Genomic DNA, 8,770 nt, shown 5'->3' with positions numbered 1-8,770 from the left:
TAGAAGGTGATAGTGATGGGATGTGCTTCAATCGATAAAATCGTGAATGTATTTTGCATTTAGGTACGGTTTCGTGAAATAATAAATAAAAAAATAAAAAAAAACTAATAATTAATTTCAGTTGAATACATTCTTTGTTTAATCCTACGTATATATATATAATAAATGCGAAATTATGCGAGAATGGATGTTACTCTTTCACTGCGGAACCGATTACAATGAAATTTTGTACATACACACATAGGATAGGTTTTATCCCGGAAATCCCACGTGAACGGGAACTGTGCAGGATTTTCTTTAAAAACGCGGGTGGAAAGCTAGTATATTATAAAAGAAATTTTAAAACTTGAAATGTAACTAATTTAAAATAAAGATGGAATTAATGATGATAAAGTTAAAGGAGTGAGGAGAAAGGCACAGTCAGCATGAAGGAATCATGCAGAATTTTAATTTTAACAAGTTAATAAAAGGACAGTTTTAATGAAAACATTTTCCTAACATCCTACTAATAAAGCGAAAGTTTGTGAGGATGGATGTTTGTTACTCTTTCACGCGAATACTACTAAACCGATTACAATGAAATTTGGAAAAATTACTTTTGATCCCGTAAATCCAACAGGAATGGGAACTATGCGGGTTTTTCTTTGAAAACGCATGTATATTAAGTATGTATTTCAATAGTAGTTTCCACAGATAGTTTCTCATCTATTAGAACTGTCATTTAATCAACCGTTTAATTTTCACATAGTTACACATTTAAAGTAACTTCTAAGTGTAAAAAATTTCAAAATAAAAATTCACTTTCTTTAATCAAATGTATTTAATATTTATTATCTACAGGAACAAAAAAAAACGTAAGCGTAAGATTGCACAATTCTTCTAGACTCTAGAGTATCCATTTTGATAACACGCAGGCTCGAAATGCAGTGAACACAATATAGCAAATTGTGGCGGCCGCGGCGTCCAATCTACTCATGTCTCATGTTTTATACCCATTTTTTATTTAGCTCTGGAAATCTAAAACAAAATGAATTTATTAATAATCTAAAAGAGAAATTAATAAACAACAAACTAAAACTAAAACACATAAGTCAAATAAAACAATCACGTGGTATTTTTTATTTTCCTGCGGTAAAAAATTTACATCTATTATTTGCAACAACAACTACATATAAATGAAACAAAATAAATAAATCAACGTTAATATGAAATAGATTTTTTGTCATAAATCGATAATATACGAACGCTTTTTTTTTTTTGTTTTTTTTTTTGAGGGTAGGAGCAAAAAGTAGACACACGTTTTTTTTGTGATCTCTAGTATTTAATATTCAATTTTTCATACAAATACTTAGTTTTAATTTACCTGTATGTGTTAATTTTTGAGCCTTCACCCACCAGTTAATCTCCATTTATAAAAATCCAACAACTACACACTAGAACTTTTGTATCACTTTTGGTACCACACAATGGAATCTGTTAAACAATCCATGACAGACATGGCCGCTCTGTTCAATGCTAAAATGGCTGAATTTCAGCGTGACTTGCAGAATGTTAAAAACACTAATAATTTTCAACCTGCTTCTACCAGCCCCACTTCAAAATTAGCAGCCGAATTCAACACCTTCCGCTCCTTTGTTGTTGCCTCTCTCCATACTTTGCAATCACAAATTGAGTTCCTAGTCGGAGAAAAATGTTACTTATACATGGAATACCTGAAGCACCAAAGGAAATTCCCGCCAACCTGGTAACCAAAGTGGTAATGGATCATATGAAAATTCCACAATTTCAACAGGAAGCAATCTCCCGGTGTCATCGTCTAGGTTCTGCGAAGTCAGATAAGCCTAGGCCCATCATCGTCAAGTTTATAGATGTTTCTTTAAGAGATACTATCTGGTTTTCCAAGACCTCTCTAAAGGGCAGTGGTTATACACTCTCTGAATTCCTTATAAAAGAAAGACATGATGTTTTTATTTCTGCTAGAGCTCGCTTTGGAGTAACCAATTGCTGGACTAAGGATGGGTATATAATTGTTCAAGCCTTGGATGGAACAAGACACAAAGTCACAATGATGTCTGAGCTTGACAGCATTCCTTCTACTGCTGCGGGCTGGTTTGGCCACTACTTCCACAAATGCACCACATAACTCTAAGCAGATTTCAAACGTAAGACCCAAGAGGTGCGGCAAAGTCAAGTAAGAACTCAGTGTTTCTTAACTACAATTGTTTTTACTTCAGATTTTTCCTTTTTTCCAAATTGGTACAATTTTTTTGGACCAATTTTTCATCCAGCGAGCACCCCCACCACCGCGAACGTCGTGCAGATGGACAGTGAATAGGCTTGCTGTACAGCAGATCAGTGTTGCCAACAGAAATTAATGTAAATACTTGGAAACGTGGCCTATTGATATGATTTTTTTGTGATAACTTAGTAGTTAGTTTAGTTTTGTGATAACGTAGTGAGTACATGAGCAAGCAAGAAACAGTTATTTTATATTTTTATGTACACAGGAAATACCCAATTATCATTACTTTTGGATCAACCTAGTACACGTGGACAGTTTATATTCAGAAGTTATTATTTTAAAAGAACTCCAAGGCGAATTGTTGAATAACAAAGATTTTATGCAAAAGTCCACTGCAGAAAAATGGCAATTTATTTTAAAAAAATGTCCTAACGAATTTGTTTGTTTAAAAAAAATGATTAGCTATATTATACTCTCTGTTCCCGCCACTTCAGCATTTACTGAAAGAGTCTTTTCGGTCATGAATGTGAAGTGGCGGGAAGAGAGAAACCGAGCTTCATTAAAAATTAATTAAAAATGAGCTCTTGAAATAAATTTAGATTTGGAATGTTTGGATTCATGTAATTCATTTAAAAATAATGAAAAATTCTTAGGTACTGCAAAAAGTACAAAAAAACACATTTTTAAAAATATTTATTTACTCTTTATACATCCAGCACAGTGGATTTCTGGTGGTTTCAGAGGTCTCTTCTGGTGGGTAGCTTGATACTTCGGTGGCAACACTGGCAGCCTTGAGCTGACGTACAGCGGGGATGGACCGTGAATATGCGTCGTGCATCGTGTATGACCTTGGCGGGACGTAAAGGGCCTACTCACGATTCAATTTCAGTAACAATCTGCTGACACAATCTGCAGTGAGCTGACAGATTGTGTCGTGAATAGTATAGTTGAGGGCACGTTGGGGGCGTAACCCAACATGTTGCGTATTGGATCGGCGCGGAAGCAACCCGACAAATTGTCTCAGCAGATTGTGTGCGTGTTGAAACGTGAGTATTGTGATTGCCCCAATCTCGGCTCAATCGCGCTGCGCAGTAATCGCAAAATGGCGGTTTTGAGATAAACGCGGGAAAGACATTTTTACATATTTGAGGAAGATGTTTATATTTTATAGCCGTTTATACTTTATAGCCCTTGAAATCTATCAATAAAATTGGAAAAAATACAAGCTTTTCAAAGATAATTATCTTATATTTCATAAATTAGTATATCCATTAATAATGCGTATTATTGCGTTGAGGTTTAGCATCAGGCCAGGCATCAACGTGACGTGCACACGTTGTGGCAAGCAATCGCGGAATGAAATTGTATCAGCAGATTGAGGGTTGGATGAATCGTGAGTAGAGAACGCTCAATCGCGACTTCAACAAATTGTGTCAGCAGATTGTGGGTTGTGTTGAACCGTGAGTAGGGCCTTGTACGTCAAGATGGACCGTGAATAAGACGCTTTAATCTTCTTCATTGGCGTCTAGCTTCCGCCGCCAGAAGGTTGTGTACCAGACTACAACCTTGGTGCTATTAAGTGTTAAGTATTGCATATAGCAAGTGTTAAAAGTGTGAAAAAGTGTATCCCGTCGCATCGGTACAGTGAGTTATTTTACATCTATTCTAATGATATTTTACTTAAAAATGAGTAAAAATATTTTAAATCAACGGTTTAACCGTTGGACTATTTAAAATGTTGAAGTTTTTAATGAATCCTTCAGCAATAGTTTATTTTTCAATATGCTTAAATACTCAATAGCATGAATAAAGATATTTAAAATTAACGATACAACCGTTACATTTTACTTGAAATAGTAACTTTTCTTTTGAAATATTTTAGTATGCAATATATTTGAAATTAATATTTGAATCTTTAATACTGTGAGTAAAGCAATTTTAACGGATTTACCGTTCGGTTTTACTCGAATCGTTAATATAACTTTTGTAATTATTTGATATTGACTAGATATATCAATTACCCTCTCTCGTATATAGATATTTTTATCATTTTATTTCATTTTTAATAATGTGTTTATATTACAAGGTTACAAGTGAATTTTTCGTGGAAAAATTTCAATTAATAGTATGGATAAATCCAAGGCTAACGCCTTTGAGCCAACTCAAAGATTTACAGGCATGCAATCCATTGCTACGACTTTATTACATTGTCGTTATCACTAGGAACGGTTCGGAATTCAAATCATAGTTTATTACTAAAAATTATCGAACGAGATGAGTCAGCTCCAAGAACAAATTATATATTATATATTAATTGCTGTTAGCGTAATTGCATGAATCACGGCGTGTCAGAACATGTCGTGATATGTTATAAATTGTACGGGAGTTGGCCGCTTTGAATAATGATTGAATTCGCTCATGTATGTATGTACCATGAATATACCACACATTCAAGACTATACGTGTCCTTTTAAGAGTATTTATCTGATCCGTATTTATGTGAAAACTAGCGGTCCGCCCCGGCTTCGCCCGTGGTACATATTCACGTTTTCTCTACATAAGAACCATCCTCGTACTTCAAGGAATATAATAAAAAATTAAAGAAATCGGTTCAGCTGTTCTAAAGTTATGCGCTTACCAACACATTTTGGGATTCACTTTTATATTATATAGATAGACCTATTACACACGGATAATTTGATTGAAAATTACGTTTCCTATGTTTCAAATAATGCAAATTTTTGGTTAAAACGTGTAAGTACCAAAAATTTTACAATTAGATTTTCTGGTTTATCGAATTTGAGCTGAAAGGGACGTTAACGTATAGTTATCGGAATGCCTTAATTAGTAATTAGGTTTAGAGACATTTGTTTCAAAGGATTTACAATTCACTTATTCTAACGTTTTAGAATAATATTATAAACTTGTACACCTTGACAAAAAGTAAAAAATTGCGGGTGAGTGGAAATTATTTTGTGCACTAATATCGTCCTACGACGGTATGGCTGCGTTCGTAAGGATTGTTAACGGATATTTAAAAGCAACTAAATGTGACATCGATTTCATGAACTGAAATGAATATTAATCGAAGTTCTTTTTAAAATTTAGTGTGAATGATTTGAATTATGAATTTTGTATTAACTAAAGTCCTTTTTTATACATAATGAAAAATTACCTTTGTCAAATCAATTCTTATTTCATCCTGGACAGCTCTCGCTAGCATTGAAAAATAAGTTAAAGGACCTTGTTAATTGTTATATTATTTAAATTAATATTAACTGCTAATTTTTTATTAGCACCTTAAACCTTGATCAGAGCAAAATACATAAATATGTGGCCGCTACTCCTAACAGGGGTTAGCCATGCAACTTATGCAATTACCATCCCTCGTGCAGCCGTCGCTCGCAGGGAAATGGTGCAAATATATATCAGCCCTCGCGGGGCTTTGATTACAACCGTCCATTACGGGGAAATGGTGCAAATATATATCAGCCCTCGCGGGGCTTTGATTACAACCGTCCATTACGGGGAAACGGTGCAAATATATATCAGCCCTCGCGGGGCTTTGATTACAACCGTCCCTCACGACGAAATGGAGCAAATATATATATATATATATATATATATATATATATATATATATATATATATATATATATATATATATATATATATATATATATATATATATATATATATAAATACCAACTTGGGCACTAAGTTGATCCAGCCCGACTGCCGTGCATTCCTGACTCCACCTTTTCCCCGATATTACTCGACTCCGGTTGCATAGATCTTGCCCGGAGTGGCAACGGCGCAAATATTTGAGCGATGTTGCCAAACGTATTCATAGAGAAACTGATATACTCAACATTTTTATTGCTAAGATCTCGAACTGAATCGACTCCGTAACGGCCGAAATTCAGACACCCATAAACACTTGTTGGCTCCGTTTTATATACCAAATCCAAAGTCGTATGTTGATCATTATCATTTATATTATCAAACTTACAGCTTTATTTGATCCGACAAAACGAAACTGTATATTAAGTAACGTAGATTAATTTTTCGTAAACTCTACAGTATTTGTTGGCTCCGTACACAAACATATTATAGTTAGTTAATGTTCCATACATTGCTAAATCCGCCTAGACTAGACGAACTCGACTCCGTAACGGTTCAAATTTTGAAATGCTCAAACACTTCTTGACTCCGTTTTATATACCAAATCATAAGTCGTATGTTGATCTGTTCCATGTATATGCACTTGCATGACATTGACATGGAGATATGAAATTAAGGCTAGCAAAAAATCTCCTGAGTTTTATGGAAGTTGAAGAAGTCGACCGTAATTAAATTGAAACTTATAGAAAACGTTGTGAAACTAAAAATACGGAACCCTAAAAAGATAGATATTTGGACGAACCTGTCGTCATACAGTGACGGTGATAATTCTCAAGTAGTATGCATCCTACAAATAACAACCTACCTCTTGAATCATCAGTAAATATCAAGATAATTATCATAATATTTATTCGCCTTGGCCCTGACTCTGATATCAATCTGATAAAATTATTAAAATGTTAGATTTAGGTCAAACAAATGACGACTCATATTCCTGCACAAATTATCCATTGCGGAGTAAATATGAGTGTACGCAGATCGCCAACACGTTTAACCAGCAGTGGTGCAGTGGGTACTGCCGGTGGATAGCATCCCGATCTATCGAAGCTAAGTTCGTTTTCTACGAGTTCTATGCCAACTGATACTCAAATTACTTACAGAAAACGGAAACAACGGCTAGAACAAGATTGCAGATTTAGTGATGATATGAAGGATATTCGGTCGGAGTTGAGCCGTCCGTACCAGACCCTACTTGCGTAGACCGCAGCGGGTCATGGCGCTCAGAGTCGTGAGGGCATATCGCACAGTGTCCTTCGAGGCCGCGTGTGTCATGGCTGGGACGCCCCCGTGGTACCTGGATGCCGAGATGCTGGCGGACGTTTATCGCCGCGTCAGCGCGTCCAGATCGCATGGAATTAATCCATACCTGGAGCAAGTCCAGCAATGGAGGGCTGATGCTCTCGAGCGGCGGTTCAGGGAGTGGGAACGCCCACAACACATTACTTGAAAAATATGTAGGTATGCTCAAATGAACAAATAGTAAACAAAATTCATAAAAACATTTCTGAGGTAAAAACACAAATTACCGAAATTAAATCGTCCAACGAACAATCCTTGAATTTAATTCGCCAAAATACGAATCAAATCAATAAAATTAAGTCATCAGCATGTATGATAATTACTGAACAAAACATATTGAAGAGTACTATTTCTCAATTAGAATCCCAGATAAACTAGAGTGAGAGAAAAATAAAATCACTGGAATTAAATCTTTAATCAATAAATCAGTCAGCCAATCCATCGGGTTTTACGTCTAAAAATCAACTTCATATAATTTAAAACTTAATCAAGGAACTACGGGACAGAAAGAGCCGCGAAAAAAAATGTAATTTTTACTGGTTTCCCAGAATCGACATCTTATAACTCAAAGGAGAGGAAATCTAAAGACAACTACGAAATTTTAAAAAATTACCTCACTAATAAGTTCAGACCTACCGAAGCCAGTAAATAAATATAAATAACCTTAATTCAAACTGTAGTACCGGTCTTGATGGAATTACTACAAAAGCAATTAAATGCATCAAAGAACAAGTAGATAACTGCGTTAAAAACAACCGACTTCAAACTTGCTCTTGCAACATTTACAAATACAGACAAAAATACTCATAAAATAAAAACTACTGGGCCTATCCGAATAAAATTTTTATGGGACCAATTCGACACCATCCCACATCGAACAAAAAATAATCACGTAAATCGGTTCAGAAACCTCGGAGTAACCGGTGTACATACATAAAAAAAAACATAACGGCCGAATTGATAACCTCCTCCTTTTTTTGAAGTCGGTTAAAAATTAAATCATACCTTAAGCGACTGTTTTAACCAAGCCATAAGTCAAAGACGTTTTCCGGACTCGTTAAAAATAGCGAAGGTATTATCTGTCCTATCTGTAAGAGTGGCTCAAAATTTGAACCTGGTAACTATAGGTCAATTTCGGTTTTGCCAGTATTGTCAAAAATATTGGAGAAGATTTTACACACGAGATTAGAAAAATATTTAGACTCATTTAATTTTATTTTAGTGCGTCAATACGGATTTAAGCCAAAAAGTAACACTCTGTCAGCGACTATGGACCTAACTATTAAAATAAAACAGAACATTGACGCAAACAATAGTATAGTTTTAGGAGTGTTTATTGACCTACAAAAGGCCTTTGATACCGTTTCTCACGAACTTTTAATAAAGAAATTAGCATCCATTAACATTAATGGTAAAGCACTAGATATGCTGAAATCATATTTAAAAAATCGATCACGAATAGTTAAAATAGATAACCATGATAGCATTCCCTTACAAATTACATGTGGCATACCACAAGGTTCGATTCTAGGCCCATTGCTTTTT

Source organism: Colias croceus, chromosome 18 (genome assembly GCF_905220415.1).
Source record: "Colias croceus chromosome 18, ilColCroc2.1".
Lineage (NCBI taxonomy): Eukaryota > Metazoa > Arthropoda > Insecta > Lepidoptera > Pieridae > Colias > Colias croceus.
Note: the sequence above shows the minus strand (reverse complement) of the source record.